The sequence below is a fragment of the Epargyreus clarus genome, unplaced genomic scaffold (assembly GCF_041222505.1).
Source record: "Epargyreus clarus isolate Ecla_fem2 unplaced genomic scaffold, WU_Ecla_fem_2.2 ptg000015l, whole genome shotgun sequence".
NCBI lineage: Eukaryota > Metazoa > Arthropoda > Insecta > Lepidoptera > Hesperiidae > Epargyreus > Epargyreus clarus.
The window spans coordinates 5,598,945-5,622,050 of record NW_027332223.1 but is presented as its reverse complement, the minus strand read 5'-3'; the positions used below and the strand labels follow the sequence as shown (position 1 = coordinate 5,622,050).

At 33.0% G+C, this 23,106-nt stretch overlaps 2 protein-coding genes across 2 annotated transcripts in view; both read left to right on the top strand.

The window, feature by feature from the left end:
* Positions 1-23,106, top strand: part of LOC140747680 (protein phosphatase 1L) — a 238,542-nt gene that overhangs the window by 24,579 nt on the left and 190,857 nt on the right. The window lies entirely within an intron of this gene.
* The window catches only part of slf (C-type lectin domain-containing protein slf), a 28,068-nt gene continuing 16,405 nt past the window's right edge, over positions 11,444-23,106 (top strand). Inside the window, exon 1 of the mRNA XM_073080550.1 lies at positions 11,444-11,584. The gene's annotated coding sequence lies outside the window, so the exon portion shown is untranslated. The remainder of the gene's footprint in view (positions 11,585-23,106) is intronic.

Here is a 23,106-nt window from a genome sequence, read left to right as displayed (position 1 = left end):
CCCTACAATCCAAAAAGAGGCACTCATTTGTACTGATGTTGTCAAATCTAAATACGGAGTCACGTCTCATATATATAAATAACTTCGAAAGGTTCATATTTAGAGGAGCGTTTTCCGTATCAATCTCCGGTTTCTATTCATATATCTCGCCTACTAGATCCTCTTATGAATATATTACATAATTCTAACCTTATGAATACTACTTAGCATTATAATGTACAGATGCTAATTGTATATGTAATGCAGTCATCTGTGTACCAAGGAAGGATTTTATGCAAATTAGATTGTACAGCCCACTATAATGTGCTTGTCATAGTCATCAAATGTTTTAATAGTCAAGGGAGTGGTTGATGACAGATACAGGTGTACACATCAAAGCTCCACATATTATTGCTAATCACAATTTTTTTATTGTTTCCGCACTGTTTATATTGATATACATAATGCGTAGCTGATTAAGGTTGAACAGTTGTGTTTCTTTTTATAATATAGGCAAGTAGACGAGCATGTAGTCCACCTGCTGGTAAGTGGCTACTGCCGCCCATGGACATCCGTAATCAACCCCAGATATGATTAGATATTCCTACCTGAGGTCGGCCACAGATGCAAAGCTACTAAGGACTAAACTGGAACGCCTTGATAAGTTTGTCCCTTACCACACCCTTCAAACCAGAACACAACAACGCTTAACACTGCTGTTGTGAGGTAGAAGTAGGTGTGGCGGTAGTACTATACGACGTCTGAGTAAAATGCAGTCATAGCTTAGTCATTTTAGAAATTCTGCTGCCCACGCTGGTGGTCTGGTGGGCCATCCTACTTTTAGGCACACATCTTTTATTTCAGAGTAATGTATATGTTTATTACAAATTAATTATCTGAATCTGAAATAAAAGAAATCTGCCAAAGAGATTGATAAAAATTGTTCTCGAGGTTATGCTTAGTCCTTATACATATTTGCATGGCCAGCGTGAGTGACTATGGCATAAATACTTATTTTGAAAGGAGACAAATGCCCAACGGTGGAACAGAAATGAGTTGATGACGATTTATATTACAAACAATATCGCATTATTGAATTTAAATCTTACTTTTTAAAATGGAGTAGTAACATTGAATATTATCCCATACGATCTAAAGTTACACGCGTGCGACACGCAACCTTATTTCCAATAAAAAAATATTTCTCAAGAGAAATGCTTACCTGCAACGTAAGTAATACGATACAATCTATAAACACGAAAGGTATACAGAGTAACTATAAGAATCTTATATACCTATAAAGTAGCTAAAATATTGAAAACAAGGAAGCATAACTAATAATATGTGTAATTACGTAAGTGGGCCCGGCAGACGATAACTGGCTACAAAAAAAGATCTCTACAATGGAATATAAGTGCAAAAGTTCATTAAAATCGGTTAAGTAGTCCGGAGATATATTAATATGAGTAGACGGATATCATGAGACACCGGATTTTTATATAGGCACAGGTAGGATATGGCTAGTCAAAGTCATATATTAATAAGAATTTAATTTAAGTAAACAAATATACTATATTAAAAGATGTACCACACTTTGAAAAACACAGATCTATGTGGAAAGGAACCTCCGATGATAATAGATAAATACACCAAAAACAATATTTATATAACTACTCATCAGTCGCGCATCTTATTTGTAAGCTACCTACCTCACGTAGCGCATCTTCATAACATTGAATCATGAGCATCTTACTTGATTAGCTTAGCTTTAATTCGCACATCACTGATGGAAATGCAGTGCGACTGAACCATAGATTAGTAAACTGGACATTCAAATTGTTATAATAACGGATAAACATAAAAAGTTAAAAGTTTATTGAATTAGACGGTTGGAAAGGCAACTTGGAATTGTCGAAATGGCGGAAAATCTTAAAATAGGTACGAGTAATTGAAATGTCAATGACATTAAGAAGAGCAAACATCTCAGATTACATTTCGGTAAGGGAAGCAACCTTGACATGCCAACCTCTAAACGGCAGTTCTATTTAAAATATCAATTTGCTTAGTCATCCTTTGGTACAATTCTACCAGGATATCGCGATTTGGTTACTGCGCGATCTTAAAAACGAAGGATTACGATCTAGGCACGCCTGAGAATTTACAGATAGATTTACAGGTTTTATCTGTAAATTGATTATAAGTAGGTACTTTAATAATGCATTATCTCGTATTGTTGTCCTAAAATAAGCAGTAATAGAACACTGTGCCATGAAATTGGGTGTCCCGTTTTGAAATTGACGATTCGTTTTCTAGATATAAAGTTCTAACTTATCGATGTTATCTTATTTATAGCTTGTTGTAGTACGAATGTATGTTTCGAAGCGCGTACGTAACATGGGGCTGAACCCGGACCACGAACTTGAGAGGCTAGGTAACACAAACAAGCGGTAGGTTCTTATTTGCTGTTTTTAATCAAATAGTATTTAGTTTAGAGACTTTTAGTAATGTGTTATGTTATATTTGTTACAAACAAACGGAGGAGGAGGTTTGTGGTTAATGAATACAAGCATTACCGAGTTCATTCTGTTGTTGTGCGACATGGTCAAAAGATTAGCATATCGAAGCGAATAGAAAAAGTCATCTATGTTATTTACACAAATTTGGAATGCACCAAAGCACGTGACAAACTCAAAGGTTACCAAACGTTGGTACTTGTACATAGAACATATACATACATAGTTTATGTACAACACGGCAGCGCATCCGCTGTGCGACCGTGGTTATTAATAAGAGACGTGCACAACTAAGGTCTCTCATTTGCATTGTAATTGCTGTAGAAAATTAGATCAACGGCCTCCCTAATCGCTCGAAACTAAGGTGCTTTAAAGCTCGAAGTAGGTATTTAGTTTTCAACAATTTCGATTGACTAGACGCTCAATTCAGTCACGTCACGATAATAACTTTAATTGAATGACCTTTGATGTAGCCAGCAATTGTGTTTGAAATCTTTTAAATGTTGCCTGCAGCCTAATATGATGCTTTCGCAATGTTTACTTTAAGTAAAGACATAGGCACTATCTTTAAAACATAAGTAGCTGTCTACGTTCCGTTATTTCTTGGGCATGAAGAAGATTAGAGCCTGCCTGCCATTTTTCTATGTTAATGATATCTTTTTATATAACTTCTACCTCTTTACTACATTTATGTTAGACATTCGTAGATTTTAAGTTTCATACACATTTCTATTTATTTCGAGTTGAATTAAGTATGGTAAGTACTTAAGTTTTTCGCAATAAGATTTGGAATGTAAGAATGCGAATTACTTGCCAAATATATCTCAGCATAGTTGTATTTATGAGATAACGATAACAGGATCGAAGTCATATGATCTAAATGAAAGTTCCAAGGATATGTAACACGTATCAAGTAGATCACGTTTTTATGTATATTTATAGTTTATAATGTTGCATAGTTAAGATTATTGTAGTGATGACCTTCGACAAACCACAAGCTAAAGTTGACCGTCAACTGATGCCTTTTCTCGGTGGGAGTTCAAATGATGATAATAGTCCGAGATCCACCCAGGTGCGAACATAAGCAGGCTAAGGTCGTCCCGATCATTACCGCGGCAACTCGCGTCCCAAAACAATTGCTCCGTGGGTTGACAATTAGATCCTTTAGAATCGTTAAGATCGTGCGCTCAAACGCTCATTTCTATAATTTCTAGCATCTTATCGCCATAGCTATTCTATGCTTATAGCTGATAAATATTATAAAAGCAATCGTTGCAATCATAAATCAACTAAAGCAGGGTACGTAAGCTAAGTGGTCAAGGTGAGGTCATCACCCTTGGAGTCATATCAAAAGTTAATTACGTCTCTAAATCTGGTTCTATATTAATCGCGGCAATCAGTTTAACTATAATTATTTGATTGGAATAGCTCACGATCCATCATAAACGCGCATCTTTTGATAGTGACATATAAAATGTTTATGGATATAACACTGTATCGAATTGTTTTATATTGATAATAAATTTAAATTAAGTAAAACACCCTATTAATATTATAATGACTTACCATAATCACATTCTTAAGGTTCACTTTAGGGGGATACACTTTTTACAAAATAATAAGAGGAAAATCAATGTAGGTAATTAGTTCGTGACTAATACACAGACATAACATACAACAATAATAATATTTCGTAATTGAAGCTTGTATTGAGCCTGCACATAAATGAGGGTATTTTTTTCATTATGCGTTTGGTATGCAAAGCTCGCAGTCAATCGCAGCACAAGGATTAAAATATTACGATATAATCATACGGCTCATTCTAGGCAAATTAACGTTTGTAAACGATGTCGCAATTTAATATTATATATTTTTATTGATTAAGGCAGGGGTTCCCAAAGTGTGCGCCGCGGCGCCCTGGTGCGCCGTAGAAAGTAAAGAGGGGCGCCGTGAGTCGATCCTCTAATCATTGGACACCACAAATATTGGCGTTTTGGTTATCGATTCAAAATGAATATCCAAATTTAACATCCAAAGCATTAAAAATTTTCATTCCGTTTGCAACATCATATCTATGTGAAGCTGGGTTTTCAGGTGTAGCAGTGATAAAGAACAAATATCGCTAAGCATCAATGTGGAGCAAGAAATGAGAATAGCAGTGTCAAGTGATATTCCCCGCTTTGAAAAACTGTGCGGAGATCACTTAGCTCACCCTTCACATTGATTTGACTGAATAAATATCGTATTTTATTTTTGTTATCCTCAAGTCTTTCTTGTTGTTTTCCGTTTAAATTATTTTATAATAACGTATTGTACAATTTCATATTGTGGTGTTTTAAATTTCGTTTCGATCAACCTAAGGTAACTACTATTATTGTAGTTACCTATTTCTTTCGACTGTCTTCTTCAAGTAGTTAGCTAGGACAGGGCGCCGTGAAAAAATATTTAACTTGTAACTGCGCCGCGGGTTACAAAAGATTGGGAACCCCTGGATTAAGGTGCGCGCTTTCGTTCTTATAAAAATAATGAACTTCCCAAAATCTATCGCTGTACCTAATTGACGGGTTGCCTCCCCCTGTCCTATAGGTACAATTTGTATTGATGCATTATATTTTATATCTAGACTAATGATAGCCATGCAAATACGAGCCGGGACTATCGAAATATTGCGTATTAAAATATGATTTTGTCCATAATGGCGATATAACCGGGGCTTTAATCGGTTAAACACTGCGCACACTCAATGTCTGCATAATGTGACATGAGCCATGATGGCACAAACGTTTATCACAATATGGCACGCATTGGTTGCAAAAATCAAAAAATCGTATGGTCGTCGTGTTAGTATGCCGCGGTCGCATTAACACGACTTATTGTTTCGAAGCAGCCGTGTATTTTCTCAATTGAACAATAGCTTTCCCATGCAGCTCATACGTCCATACAATGGCTGGCATTTGGCAATTGTTTTAGTATAGTTCATAATATGCATGTTTACAAATGGCGTAAGTGATTCTGCCAGGATTGTAAAAATGTGTGTAACACATTGAAATAGCTAAAAATAAAATTCTAAGTCATACGTTTTTGTACGCCAAGATCTTACGTTTTTGTGTGCCTAATATAAACAATTAACGAATATGTCGATTTAATGTCAAATACCTATAACTAGTTGTGAATATTTGCAATCTGATCCAGATGGGATAAAAATCTTATCTAAACTAAGTCACATGTGCCTAGCCTTGAACCTGGCGATACTTTATGATGGTAAATTTGGCGATCCAATTTGCGAGCCAAAAATAGATAATTAGATATATGTTTTGTTCTCAAATTGATAATCAATATTAATTTGAATACATCTGATTTATTAAATAATTGCAGTCAATATAGGTACAGTACAACAATATTGTATATTGTATGACTATGTTGTCACTCCTAACATGGGTGCATTTTAGTCACAAAGAGGAGGGCTAACTTAGCTCGTAAATCTGCGAAATGTCAAAAGCGAGAAATATCAGTACAATGCTTCGATCACTAATAAGAACTAGATACACAATCAGCGACAAAAAAACGGGGCGACGAAAAGAGCACCCAAATAAACATTTGGGTGCTCTTTAACCTGTCAAAGTGATAGCTTATGACAGCTAGCTTATGTCGTAAAAAATTATTGCTTTTGGTAAGCAGTTTTTAACACCTTTAAATAATAGTGATAAGGTTGATTTTGCATTAATTTTAGATTCTGTCGCTTAGAATTTTATAAACACGTTTGACGCCACTTTTGAAGTTCATTTTTGTATGGGATTGTGTATCTAGTTCTTATTTGTGATCGAAGGTACAATGTTAGAAGATAAAATGTAATACACTGGTATTGTGTCTGGTCTTATGAAAGCGATTTATAGTAATTATTATCTAAAGAAATCTACGTCTATACAAGCATTGCATAATGGAATACGATAATTTTAAATGGCATCCCAATCATGGCGGAAGGAAACAAACGATATTTGTTCCTGATGTACCTACCCATTTTTTTATAATATAGGATTAGTAGACGAGCATGCAGTCCACCTGATAGTAAGTGGCTACTGCCGCCCATAGATCTTGAATCAACCTCAGATATGATAAAAATCCTATGTCTGCATTTATCGGAGGATAAGAAAAGGATTAGATTAGAAAATAGGTTTTTAATTTATTTTATCTCATTAAAGAGCGAACTGCAAGTGAATTATAATGGGGTACTAAGTAAGGTACATTTTTAATATTAAGTAGGCGGGATAAAGAGGAATTTTCTTTTTCGTTTTCCTTGTGACATCACGGTGTTGCATAAAGCCTGCATGAGACCTTCTGCGTCAGTTTTGGGCAGGCGTTGGCACCGCGTAGCACATGATTTACATACAATACTTTAATTATCTTGTAAATACCTATATCATAGGCTACCACCGTTACAAACGGCCTATTATTTAATAGGTATAAATTTGTTTTAGGAATACAAACCTTAAGGGGTTGAGGATATTTATAATTTGTATTATTTCTTTTTACATTTTTTAATATTAAAGTTGGTAAATGTCGGTTAAGGAAATCTAGAGAGAAATACACGTATTTGTTTGGGTTGAAGATTAAGCCAAATAAATACCTGAATTATTATTTTATTTATATTGGCTTTAATACCAAAAACACGTAGACAAAAATTCTAGGAATTCGTTTAAGCATAAAGTTTAAAGGCATAAAGTTTTTATTTTAAACACTTCAAAATGCGCTGAGAATAACCGGAGATCCGTTAGCTAGATCCGCGTTCATTTCCTGCAATAGTACAATAAACATAGCATTGTGATGCAAAACACAGATCAGATATAACTTAGAAATGCCACGCATTTTCTTGTGTTTAAAGTAGTAGCTATAACAACAATGGACGACAGTTTTATTTGGTGTCAGTGTCAGAATGTAGCAGTTATCAATATATTCCTTCTTGTACCTAAATATAATTTGTTCTTCTGTCGTAGATTAGCCAACCTACTACTATTTAATTTCTTGTTAGTTAGTTATTACAAAGATTGCCAGAAATAACACTTTTTACAGCTATAAGGCCGCCTTTTGTATGCGTATATTTTTTAATTTTAGTCATCAAGAGTTGCATACAAAACGATAACAAGCTTGATTGGTGTTGTTTATAGATGCCCATAAGCACATTAGAATTAACAGTACTTAGTATTAAAATGTAATATGTGTACCTTTTAGTACACAAAATGTATACAAAATGTTATTTCTATTAAATATTTGGATCTATGGTACCATTGTATCTGTTCACATTTAGCTAATAGATGGCTGAGATGCACGCGCGTTAAATAAGTACTACTCTATCAAGGATAGGAAGCCATGATGCTATACTTTTGCTAGTAGATATCTAATTATAAAATGTTCAAGCGAATCGCATTAATTATACAATTTATATGGTATAACTATCAATAATCAATCGTTTAATTTAAAAAATATGCCATGTATATAAAAAATGCCGTTTTAGCGAAACTGAAAAAGCTCTATTTTTCTCTAAAAAAAAGTTCCATTTCAATATTATATTTTTGTCATAACGGTATTATATATTATGTAGATTCAGTATAACATACATTTAATATGTCATATATCTACTATTTGTAAATATGATAGATAAGTAAGAAGGTACTTTCTAGTTTCTACTCAAAGTATATGAAAACTTCTAAGTCATTCAAAAGATAAGAAACATAGAATCTGAATATAACCATTCATTTGTTATCTCCTTTAAAACATTTTATAGGCACTACACGCAAATCAGAATCATCGAGATATCTTAAAATGTATTTAAGTTAAAATATTCATATTTAAATGGCCCGATCAAAAGCTTCGGTTATTTTATCAGCGATCAGAGCTTATTACAGTGAATTGAAGGGAAATATTACATGATAGCTTTCCGCCCGCCTTTGAAGTTTAAAACAATTGCGACAACATGAACTTGAAATGTTAAATGCATATTTATTATTCGTATTGGGTTTGACTGAATTAAATTTTAACTAACTATTACATTTTTAATAATAATGTAATATATATTTCTTTTTTATACCAAGTATAAGACAAGTAATAAACTCTTTTTAGACTTAGGTTTATAGCTAGGATGGATAAAGGAGGATGCAATAAAAACACAAAGATAAACATAAACATCCAGAATAGAACCCAGACCCAATTCATGGAGCCAAGAATGGAACCGAAGTGGATGTGCTATATAACAGCCGCGCCGCAAGAAGGTAGTGGTTTTTTAAAATCCCCCTCCATATTGGTCCATAGCTAGGAAGTGACTAAAAACGTAATTTTAAATGTAGAGTTCAATGTACAGATGCACATTAATTTTATTTTTATTATATATCCATACAGATATAGATAACTGCACACCAGGGCGGTTCTCCCTGAACTTACAATCTCTTCCTCGAACCGAGATGACTCTAAACGTCCTTATTAGTTCCACATAAATGTATCGAATCATGCCGTGTTATTATAATATTATTATGAGTATTTTTATTGCAATGACGAGTATCGGTGCAATATTATTTTTTAACTCAAAGGTTTTTACTGAAATGCACGTCGTAAAAACACGGAACATCCAAATTAATGTAATATATCTTGAGCTTTTTGTAAATCACACGGCATAATTAGTTCTGAATGTGCAATTCACTGCGTTTAGTTCAAACATAAAATATAATGTTATGTACCAACTTTTAATTTTATCTAAAACTATATCCTAGTAGAGTCATTCATCATTATAGAATTAAACTCGTTTATTAACGATTTTTTTATTATTATTTTCGTAGCATCAATTGGTGGTATTTCCTAATTACTGAACCAAGTTCAACTACTTGTATCCTCAAAATATCTTAGATTCCTGTCTCAAAATTAAAAAAAGTGTTCACGCGAGCCGATCCTCATGGTGATTAGTCTTAATCAGAAATGCCTGAAAACCAATAAATCTAAATCGATAGTAGGTGATCGTTTGTGAGTTTTCCAGTGTAATAGAGCCGCAAATCTTAAAACATAATTCAAGCGAAAAACAGTACATAGCTAGAAATTATATAATTCTCGGTCAATCAACTAGTACTTATTATAAATATAAATTATATGACCTGTTAGGGCAGAGCCATCAACGCGGTATGTGATAACTTTGAAGGTTAAGGCTATCAAGATGTACGCATGTGACCAGATATTAATGAACTGAATGTTTTTACATGTTGATGGACATCTCAATATGTATCTTATGAATCACACACGCAGCTTAATATTACTTAATCGACTGTTTCTGTACAATTTACATAGGTTATTAATAATCAATCTGTCCAAAGTTTCGACAAAAATCAAAATTTTACAATTTAAACATTGTAAAGTGTTTGAGCCTTGTTAATCTAAAATATTAGATACTCATCGAATGATTTTATTAATAACAGATATTAGTTAATCATTTACTTATTACCACACTTTTATTAGGTTGACCTGTATGTATGTAACGGAACCTTTGAACTCGATTTAAAATTAAAGAACCGATGACAATACAAGATTTTAATAATTTTATGCAATTCTCCTCACCAGGATCGTCAGGAATCAGGATTAACTATTTTCCTTGTGCGATTTTAGCGAGGTTTTTAGTTTTTAAATTATTATTATTAATGTAATGTTGTAAAACCTTGTGTGTGGCAATATTGTTCGTCAAATAATTAAAAAGAACAGTGTGTTTTAAAAATAAACAGTTAAACATATAAATGTTTAGCACTCCTGCCTTAATGGTGTGGTTAGAGGCATGACATTATGAGAATACATCATAACATTGACTTAATGTAATATTACGAAGAAGCAATTATATTGCTATGATTTCATTCTTGGTTTACACATAATGAATATTCATACTTTAAGTTAGAAAGGAATCTACACTGAATAAGTCATGAATAACACCATTTTTATTACAGAATACATAAAAATTCAAAGAATGCGTATCGATGTCTAATATGACAATATCATGTAATTAAATTAATTGTGATACCATTTCATAAATAATAATTGAACAATTGGATTGACATTGAATGAGTTATGTAAGAGATGAAATAAAGCCTACAGAACAGTTTAGCATACGAGGTTTAAAGAATAAAAACGTTCACAAATATCTCGCCTTTTCGTATTGGAAATAAATTCAGATAGAAGTTCCAAGCAGACAAATTGTCTTCAAAAGTCCTGTCCATCATCGTGACAGTGACCCGTGGGGGATGAAGTCAAACGCAGCAGATCAGCCCCTGTTGCTATGTGACTTAAATCATAATATACCTACATTTAAAATATGTTAAAAACAGTTTTTACTTTATAAATACGGTTTGTCTGAGATCTTACATTGGGAACTCTTACGTGACCCTCAGATACTTCCTTAATCCTATTCGAGCTGCATCTTTCATTTATTGAATACTCTTTTTGCACTAAATATCAACTTATATGATTGTAAGTGCTTATTACCGCGTATGATCATCCCAAACAGATTACGGCTTTTCCTAAAATCGGCCTTAAATGTGTTGATACAATTTACTTAAGTGTCTGTGCCGCATTAGACCATTTGGTCTTTGGTAGCAATCATTTAAATAAATTAGGATACAGCAAAGCTTAATTAAGCTTAAAGCTGCTGTTAGGTATATATATTTATTATGTAGTTCTACAAATACGAGAACAAATCTCAGTAATCCTCAATAATACATGATTGAAATGTGTATACCGAATCATACTTCCAACATTTGTTACTGGCGTATCGCTGCAGCTTAAAGCTGTGTAACTACTTATGATGTTTGTAATAAGCACTTGCATTGATAAGGATTTTCTGTGTAATTTCGAAAATGATTTTGCTTATTTATTTATTAAGGTCTTACAATTTAGTACTAGGGGTCACGCGTGGCTGGTCGGTCGCCGCGCGTCGTCGCCGGTCCCCCCATGCGCGCGCGCATCCCCGCTCCGTCTGCTATAAAAGCCTCCGTCCAAATCTGCCGCGCGCTATTACGACAGTGCCTCTGTGAATTTTCCCGCCGTCATATTTATTTAAAACATCTTCAGATAAGGTAAGTGAACTTGAATTATAAGAGCTAAGGGATGCTCCGGGATAACTATTGATAAGTAGCAGTTTTCACAAATAAACATTTATATTTTAATTAGAGTATTAATAACGTATCAGCCGAAGAGCTTTTGTCAGAAAAAAGTTTGTTACGATTTTGGTGACATAAGTAAAGATAACATTATGTGAAAGAGGATGCATATAATTTAAAATTAACTGACCAAGACCGAAAATAAAATTATTATTTTTTAAAACATAAAATTAAATTTAATAAAAATACTATTTTCATCCCCATTTGCTCATTCCGCAAGCGATGTTGCGTCAAGCGCTGTAAGTCACCGGCATAGATAACCTGAGAAAGATTGTTACTGTTGTCATGTTCGTATGGCCGCATGTCCTTACAGTTTGTATAGTCTCGTGGCAGAGATTACAACGGGCCCGTATGTGTGTCAAGCCGCAGTTGCGACACGCGCCGTTAACGCTGAGATTATGACTGAGCCCTTCCCTATTCCCTTGATGCTTCATTAATAACATAGTCATTAACGGAAGTTTAAAAATTATTCAACACATAATTATGGCTTATGTATATATAGCAACACATGTTTAAGTTACATTCTGAGTCGGTTATCATTTACACGTAACAAATTTATATAAGCTGCAAAAAATATTGTGCTTACGAATAGTTCATAAAATATCATAACAAAAAATAAAATAAAAGAACCTAAAATAACGTTGACTTAATTGTTTTTAATTATTATTAGCGTTACAAGTTTGGAAGTTTCCGGGAAGCTTTGAAGATCCATTTGTGACTACTTTTTGCTCCTGACTTCGTCGCGTATCAGAAGTTCGGGCTTAAGAACGAACAAGTTCGAATATTCAAATAGTCAAACAAAACATTTAAACAAACATTTTTTTCTAATTCTTATGGACGTGAAAAGAATACGAGATACTCCTATTTTAATTTGGCCGGTAACTTCAATCTTATTTAACTTTCTATGAGCACTTTATAATAATGCAAAAATAGTACTTACTAATTAGTTTCTATTGTAGATTCATATAAGATAGGAAACGGTGTTATAACAAAACATATTTGTTAAATATTTCCAATGTTACACAATTAAAAACTTGTATCCGATCGCTGCATAAGAAAGTAGTCAAATAGGCTGAATTAATATATGATTGTGACCTTCGATCTATGGACACATGTCATTTTTTATAAAAAGAAATTTCGCAACGCATTCTTGACCTCTGATGTCCAATTTAAACTGGTCTATACAATGATAATATCTATGCTGGTATGCTATTTCTATCAACTTATTCTAATGTAAAAACAATATTTCAATGTTCATTTTTATAAAATAATATCCATATGCAAATGTACGGTAACTAAAAGATAATTATTGTTCAATTGTAAAGTACTTTAACATTGCTATTAATCGTGAAATGACGTTTTTAATGTCGATTCAAAAAGCTCACGTTGACAGTTAATACCGGTCTTTAAAAGTATTTGTAAATTTCATAACGTTAATGTGCCTGGTAATATAAATTTATCGAAACTCGTATATCTTATATATATTATCGTTTACCGGTTTTATATATTCTATAAACAAAGTGCCCAAAATACTTATTTTAATAAATAATAAATACTTATTTTATATTGTCGGAAAGAAATGAAACTTCATATTTGCGCTTAAAATGTTGTAGCTACATAGTTAAAAAAATATTTTTAATTCTCGATTGAAATGTAAAGGAATAGATTTAATATTTTAAATAAATAAGTAAGCTAAAAATTGTAAATAGTAGATAAATAAAAATCAAATACAGGAGAGCTTTTATAACTGAACAAGAAATAATTTTAATTATTCAAATAAATGACAAACTTTTTATTATCATAGCATCTAATTATTTTTTGTATTTGTAGAATGGACGGATAAAATCTAGTAGATCTTGAAACTTGTCTTACCGAGCTTTGAACCTGGAACTAAATGTTGATTACCCTATTATGGCCACTACACCATGTTCAACACTTTGATATTATAAACATAATGCAACATCAAATCGATTTGAGTCTAAAAGTAAGAAACTAGTTTCCTCATATGGAGCACTACCTACGCTGGCATTTTCTTAACTTGTTTTAAAGGCTAATTATTTCACATCCGCGATCGCAATACTTTGTTGATCTTTGACAGCTAACGAGGAAGATAGGACGATGTGAAAATAATTGCTTTAATTTGTCATAATGATACCGACTATTCGATTTTATATGTTTTTATACTGTACGCCCACACGTAACATGGGTACATTAGATATTTATTTATACATGAGCATATTACAGTCATATTATGTACTTAAATTATGCATTGCATCATTAAGCCACAACTAAGAGATTTAATTCAGGAAATGGGCAGTAGCATCTTTTTACAAAATTATTCATCTACTGAGATCATTTTTTGTAGGAAATCTATGGAATACCTTTTTTTTTTTTTTTTTATAATATGAGAGTAGCAGACGAGCATGCAGTCCACCTGATGGTAAGTGGCTACTGCCGCCCATGGACATCTGTAATCAACCCCAGATAGGATTAGATATTCCTACCTGAGGTCGGCCACAGATGCGCCGCTACCCCTGAGGACTAAGCTGGAACGCCTCGGAAAAGTCTATCTCCCTTACCACACCCTTCAAACCGGAACACAGCAGCGCCTAACACTGCTGTTATTAGGTAGAAATAGGTGTACCTACCATTATTATAGTTATTTATCATTTTCTTTAATAGTAAAAGAATATAATGGTTTTACTGTGGCCTCATTCGTAAAGAAAATAAAAATACCGTGTTCTAAACGGGGACAATTGTAAATTCATACAAATTTTGACATCTCATATCTAAGAAATTATTACATTTATACTTTGCTTTACTCGTTGAACTAACTGTTATTTATTTATTACATAAAGTGCATCGAACTAATGTTTTGATAAGTAATGTATACTTACTACGACTACCTAAGTTCATATAGATAATATGTGCATCATGAAATATCATCGTAACATTTTGTAAATATAATTGCACGTGTATACATACTTGCTATTAGTTTCTCAGTATATTCAAATGACAATTATGTTGCACGTGAATAGGTACTATTGTAATAACCCACAGGCGGTTCTTGCAACAGCCTCGCGAATCAAACATCTTGGAACATCTATTGAATGACAGCACTAATGAACTTATAAAGAGTATTGCATTATTTTATCGTCCTAAAAATAAAGTCACGTATCCAAATGCCATTCATGTTGTTCTAACTAGCTTTGTTTCGCGACTTCAGTCGAGATACAATTATAATGCAACAATATTAAAGTCTCACCGTTCGTATTGCAATAAAACACCTGAAAACTACTATTTACGTTTTGGTGTTTCATTTCTTTCAATCAGATCCGGATTATTATTAAATTTTATTATATATTTTAATTCCTAACTTTTGCCATAAAATTCGTATAAAATTTAAACATAGCAAACGAATGTTATTCCTTTATTTTTGATCACGACATGTTTACTATTTCCCACCATGACTTATGTACCATCATACTTTACGTACCTCACGATTGTTATATGTGAACACACAATTGATTTTAGGAATCCCAACTAAAATTTAGACAACAAAAAGACGTTCCCACGACGGTGAGCGAGACAATACGAGAGTGCGGCGTCACATGATTACGCGCCGTCACTTCACTGTGACGTGCGAAGGACGAGTTGGGCAACGGAACTTAGAGAATTAGTTCAACTGTACTATCTTATTGTTAGGGCTCTGAGGTATTTTAGGTATTTGAAGTAGCAAATTAGGATGCTGCTCAGCTATCGGTAAATCGTCACTGCCGCTCCTGGACATTTGCAATAGGCTCTACATTGTTTCGAATTGTATATGAGATCAATCACAGCGCATTCCTACTCTTGAGAACTCCAGTATACACAACTGTCCCTGTAGTATCATATCCTTAAAACCAAAACATAAACTAACAGCAAATGACACTGTCAGTGTTAAGTAGAAGTAGGTGTCCGGTGATACCGCTATACTTAATATTTACGCTGCGGCGTCATGTGTTATCGATTGGGCGGGCGGGAAGCTCAAACAAGCGCTACGAAATTTGTAAATTATATTTATGTTAATTATGATTTTTTAAACAATAGCAAAGCAAAAGCAATTGAAATACATTGAAGCAATAAATATAAGCCACGTTAATTTTAGAACATGTATTTTAATAGTGATATTACGTGTAATGTTGAAATATATCATTTCCTATGCAAATCTTTGGTAAATTTTTTTCATATAATAAAATCCAAGATAAAAGAAGTTCGCCAATTGAAAAAATAATACAATAGGAGTCGTAACAATTGCAGTGGACACACAAAAGACGTCTTATCTATTATTACGCATGTAATAATAGAATATTGCATGATGTTATCAAGTGCTTTGCAATAGGTATTATTTGATATGTAGGTATTTTATTCAAAGTTGTTAAGGTAGAATTGTAAAATTAAATTTGACGTACTGACTGATATAATAGTCGTTTTCGATACACACGAGTGGTCTTGGTTATACCGGACACATGTTATATCGGACTCGTTTATATGAGAAGCTTACGCGGTGTACAGTAACGATACGTAGAGGTTTTCCGGGAGAAATTGTCTCAAACATATGTTATCTATGGGTAACGATGAGTATGATTATTTTTTATAAACCAATAAAAACAATCTTTGAATGTTCTAAATGTTCGGTCTATATTTTGAAAATTTAAACGTACAAATATAATGTCACTAGAGGATTACTGCTATATAATTCACCGAGCTGTGATTTTAAAACGAAGTACTATTTTAAATAAATTCGTAAATAAATAGAAAAATATTTAAACTATTTTTGAAACGCGAGCCTTTACTTTCTTATTCTTAGTAAAATCGTGATATATACATTACCTATCTTAAAATATCCTGGTAAGTAGCTACACATATACCTAAGTAGTAATCCGTGCATGAATGAAGAGAGAATATTCCGACGTATCAATTATCTCACCGTATCGTAATAATCCTAATTATTGCAGAATGTTAGTAATAAGCGATGACTTACCCATTGTGATAGTAATTACGAAATGTAAGACGCGGGCGCCTTCGGCTATCCACCGACACTTGATGTTTACGTCGGGACAAATGGCGGTCATTGCGCAATGGTTCAAGGCTACACATAGATGCTAGCGAAACGTGATTCTTTCAACGTAACAGTATAGTGCTTTTGTTGTTAATTGCTGGGTGTCAAGGGTCACTTTGCAACGTAAGTTAGGAGACGTGATAAGATAATGATTTGCGATTTATCTTGAATTTTCTTTCGTAATGCAGTAATGCGAAGTCTGTTTTACATGTTCTAGATTTTCGAGAAAATACGAAGTAAACGTTAGTAAGTAAATATGTAATTCAGGCATTCAAATTTCAAGTTTAATGACGTCGTTTGTAAATAATATTGCAAGAATGTACATAAATACATATTGAATAACATGAAAATCATCTATATCTATAAGGAATAGTTCTTAGGATAATATTTCTTACGATACTGATATTTTCAACAATGTTTAATAAACAAAAAATTGACGTTTAATTTTTTGTTTGAAAAAATTGTACGCGTTGATGTCTTTTCTATGCAGAAGAGTTAATTAAGTTTACGTTGTTAATTACTTAACTTGAATGATTCATGCTTTAGTGCTTGAATATTATGTATGTACATATCACACATGTATATAAAACAATCTGAATAAACCATCAATACAAAAGAAATATCGTAATACAAAAATATAAACATCATCTGTGTTAAAAACGTTTATAATCTGATTTAGAATTTAAATAATTTTAATTTATATAAATTATACTTTATAATTAGCAGCTAACGATTACTTTACAACATAATCTCTTGATCCTGTTATAAGACATTAATGCGTAACAGCGTCAAAGTTACAGAGCGTAAAATTGTTACATAATATAACATATGTTCTATTAACATAGTTTAATTTTGTTTACTCTTTGAAATAACATATGCACTATCTGATCTTACACCAGTCAAATAGAACTATAGAAAGCCATGTCCACGAATACGGAGTGAAGCCGTATGAAAAACATTATACGTAAGATTAATTGACCCATAAACCGTTTACTAGCTGTTAGCAAATAATTTTTCAAAAATCATATTATTATTGGAAGCCTCATATATATTTTTAGGTCTTCTTTGATATGCAATCAGGCGGAGTAAAATACTTAAAATGCTATTTTTAGGATTACACCTGAGGATAACATTTTCCATAATAACTTATTTGAATATTTTAATTTGCTTTAATAGAAGCTTAGGATTTAAAATGTAATGTTTGGTTAACTTTTAATTATTTCATATGCAATGCTCATGTATTAATGAGTGTGTTGATATCGTATTGACCATGAATATAAGTACGTACCTAATTATACACACGTTACATCAAACAGTAATAAGTATCGCAATTATAATTAGGAAATTTTAGACTTGGTTTTGAAATTTGGAAGCATCTTCAAGTAGAATGGTTAAGTTTAACTGCTCGGTTATACGAAATCGGTAAATATAAGTTACTACTTTTAATATTCGTCTATAATACTATTTAACACGATACCATACTATTTAACACGATAGATACCTATTGTTAGTTGTACGTAGAGTACCTAGGTACACTTTATTATTGTTTTTTTAAGTTTTTTACATTTTTTTATTCTGATTGTTAACATTTTATTATTATATTTTAAGATGTTTATTATTTAAATTTAAATAATTAAATAGATAGTATATTCTATATTCCAATACCTTCTCCACGTATTTTTAGAAATAATGTGGGATTTAAAGTAATTGTGATACTTATTCCTATAACTATTCATAAGAATATTTTTATCCGGAAAATATATCGTTTGTATGCAACAAAATTTTTATCTCCAAAGAATATAGAGTTTCTAAAAAACTCAATTTATGCACTTAGCCAATAAAAAAATACGAAAATATAAAAAGCTCTTGTATCAAATTGACTTAATTTGATTAAAAAACATCTAGTGTTCTTCTATAAATTCGAAAAGCTTTGTTTCCAACTGCAGAAACTCATTCATTACATAATAATGGGGTCAGTTTGCATGTTGAGCGATTAGTGTCATTTATATGCAATGGTGACAACATGAAAAATCCATTGTGGTCCATTTTAGATTCCATTTGCGTTCTGTCCACCTGCGCTTCGTCTTTTAAAATGTTTATTTGTTCATATTTGAGTGAAACTTTTACTACTTGAATTTATGTACACAAGAATCCGGACGTTTCATATACATAAGTATAAGCGCTTAATACAAAGTTAGTTATCTAATAATGTTTTATTAAAAGTTACCACCAAATTAATTATAAACTCTTTTGAACATTTGAATTTTTAACGAAACGTTACATCATTAATATACCTTCCAAAATTCACGAAATTCAGACTAGTGTAACTGTGTTTACGATTTCGTTACGTGGATTTTTGGATTTGTAATATAAAAATGGCTTTAAAGTATATGATTTAGACATTCACAGAAACTAGTACCAACATTACAAAAGTTGTGTAAATTATCCTCGACTAACTGACAATTTGTAGGATCCCAATAGATATAATAATATACACATAAAATAATAGGTATAACAAAATGTATCGTGCCGAGCGAGTCATTAGTTCACCATGATTTTCGTGCCCTTTTTCTCAATAAAGTCACGAAATTGCTATATTACGGTCTTAAAGCCAGCGGGGAAGCTTTGAAATCTTAGCAAGTATCATAATAACATCTAAAAGCTATAAACATTTATAATAAATGAACAAGCTCCGCTAAAAGGTAAAATTAGACCAAAATCTCAGATCAAAATACCCCAAATTTCTGTAAATTTATATTGCCTATATAAATATATGGACTAGAAATAAGGCTTTATGTACCAGCATACTTGATTTCCATGGTTTAATCCTTCGCGATTATCTATATTTTGTTGGCCGAATTCTTACAATGGTTACTTTAGATAACGTCGTTTTCAATATTACGCTGATGTTCATACCAATGTATGATTAAATTGAATAATTAGCAAAATTTTAAAATTCAGATTAAATCAATTCAGCAGCCGTCTCGAGCGGCGTCTCTAGTGATTAGTGTTTGAAGTAGCTATTGTCTAGGTGTTGAGTAGTCTCGGTTCACAGCGGCACGACGGCGCGGGATCGTGACCGAAACAGTCGGCCGGCCTCGCGCACCTTGCAACACCCCCGTGGAAATACATTGTGTGCTTGAATTTGCTAATAACACGGACTTGCAAAAACTTTTATAAGAATATACTTAAATAATGCTCTAACTAAACCTTTTTAAATCCCGTGGAATTCGAATCCGAAAAACAAACTATTGAACCAAAAACGGCTATCACCAGGTAGGCAAGTCGTAGCAATAAAATTTATAGACCCAGTTTTATTTTAAGCATTTGAATAAAAAATGAATGATTTAATAAATCATTAACTTACCCTACCTTATTTTACATGACTTTAGATGTGTTTTGTGTATAAATAAGTAAATAAGATCAAAAAATATAGATAAACTGTCTTAATCATAGAGCTACGAGTACATATCGTAACTTGTTACTCATAGTCCTTTTCAGTAAACTTATAGGTACATACCTAACTTTTCTGAAAATCAATATTGGCTGTAGATATTACCTTTTAATAATATGTGTTTTTTATAATATGCAGTAGCAGACGACCATGCAGTCCACCTGATAGTAAGTGGCTACTGCCGCCCTTGGACATCTGTAATCGACCTCAGATAGGATTCGATATTCGTACCGGAGATCGACCACAGATGCGCCGCCACCCCTGAGGACTAAGCTGGTACGCCTCGGCAAAGTATTTCTCCCTTACCACACCTTTCAAACCAGAACACAGCAGCGCTTAACGCTGCTGTTATAAGGCAGAAAAAGGTGTGGCGGTGGTGCCGCCGGAGTCGAACCACAAAGTCGGTTCTCCCACCTTCAAATAAAAATATAAAATTGAATTATACAAAATATCAAAGAAAACTTATCTGTCTTATTTAAATAATTAAAAACAGGAAATATGTTTTTATTAACACTGTTTCGTTAACTTGATCGATTCCGGCTTTCTTCTAATTATATTTATGTAACGATATAGGTCGTGATGCATCTTTCTGCAATATACATACGATTAATAAGTAGATATATTTTACATTATGTATAATAATTAACAAAGACTCATTTCGAAAACCAACCCCAAGAACTAACATTTCTTAATAATAAAACTTATTTTAATTTACGTGGATTTTTTGGAGACGGGATTAACATTAACAGATCAATGACAAGTATATTTGAAACATGATATATATTGAAGCAAATTATAATAATATAGGCAATTTATATAATAATTATAATAATATATCGTTTATAGAAACATATGAAAAATTACGAGTTGATATCATATAATGGTCATGTCCATGCGATACTTTTCACACTTTTCATACCTTACGTACAATGTTTTATAATCTACATAATAGGCGATGCTACGGGAATCAAAGTAGGTCACGTTGTCCACGGATTAGCTATCAACTTTAATTAAAACCAACCCTGAGCTTGCACGATGCGCCATCGCACCATACCCGTCGTGATGACGCGCTACCTCATATTTATTGATGAGATGTTTGCAATTATCCACTTACGGTTAAACATCTGCTAAGAGCAAAACGAGTCAAGGTCAGCCATGCTTAGTAACTCATGGTATTCCGCCTAACGACACACATCCGTTTCTACGTATGGAGCCTGTCTGTTGATCTCGTCCGCGATTGAAAGCTACAAAGATAATCGGAATGATATGCTATTGCTATGTCACGAACACACATCATCACACGTCCGAAGTTTTTGCGTATTGACGTCCGTTTGTAGTTCGTAATATCCTTATAACTTAACCAATTCTTAAGCCGTGAAACAAATATTACGCGATAGTCATCAACTCTACGAACGGATTTGCTAATCGCAATGAGTTCGATTGCAAAAAATTGACGCTCAAAAAGGCTTTGTTATCTTAACGATTGCATTGTCGCGTGACTCGTGACATGGTTTAAAATTTAAACGCCTGTTTATAAATTAGGTCGATGTTTCGTTTACGTGTGTAGTGTGGTAGAGATCGCCTGAGGCGTCTCCGGGGCGCGTCGGTCTCGCCAGGCACTTCCAGGGTTGTCAGACTCAAACATACATACAAAAGACTGACGAAATTATATTTGTCAGATATTTGACACAAAAAACCGGACATACGCCTTTGACGCATGACGCACTTTAAAGAAACCGGTCATATTTTTTGTTTTTATCTAAAAATAGTTTACTAGTAATCAATCATGGGACGATGGGCACAAAAGGGTATCACGTTCGGCTTAGCTAAAAGGATAATGAAAACACCTGTTTAACTGGTCGCTTAGGCCGGTTACGTGTGAAAAAGCGATCATGTCCGACTAATTCAGGATATTTGGCAGCCCTGGGTACTCCACTTTACGTAACGATGCGGCAAGCGCAAGGCGCCGGCTGATCAATGTCCTACCAATTTTAAGCTGGCGTATCTTGAAGCGAATCGAAGTGGACACTTTTAACAATTGTTACGTAAATGGTGTTCATATTAAACCAGTTGGTTTGTTGGGTTGTTATTGTAACACTGTGGAAGAACAGCTTAAAAAATAATAATCATAAAGGTATAAATGAACTAAATATATCATACGTGCTAATAGAGACTAAATAACCGCTAATGTAACGTAACCTTAACCTAAACACTGATTTGACATGATAAGAATAAATTCACATTAAGACATAATCTATTTAAAACGTATCTATCAATTTATCTTTTGTGTTATTATCTGTGACCGCCAAAATATCTAGATAATTTCGAATCACCTTTCGAAATTATCTTGATTGCGAAAAATTGCTTTAAGACTGCAGTTGGATACTATAATTGTATTAATGACTAGCTTTTGCCCGCTGCTTCACCGGCATGAAATATGTATCTTTATAATTGCAGCCTATATAGATGTGTTATTCTGATTTTAAGTTATATTACTCTACATTTTCATACAAAAATGATCAGTAGTTTTTTTATTTGAAAAGTAACCATTATCCATCCTGAAAAAAAATAATTTTTTAATATTAGTAAGATAAGAATGTTTATCTATTCGAACACTTTAATATTTATTAAATTACCGTATGTAAGTATGCAACTACAGTATGTCAGTCGTGTGTATAAATAAAGAACAAGTGTGGAAGGTTTAAAACAGCTACTCATACTCATTACCCAATGTCTACGAGTAGTGTCAACCTTTCTTGAAAGCACGCACGTGGGCGTTTAAAATGTAATATTGCACTAAACTTAAATATGTTGTGATGAAATATTATTGCAATTATGCCCACAGTGTACTTACACGCTACAAGTTTATGCAAATAAGGCTCT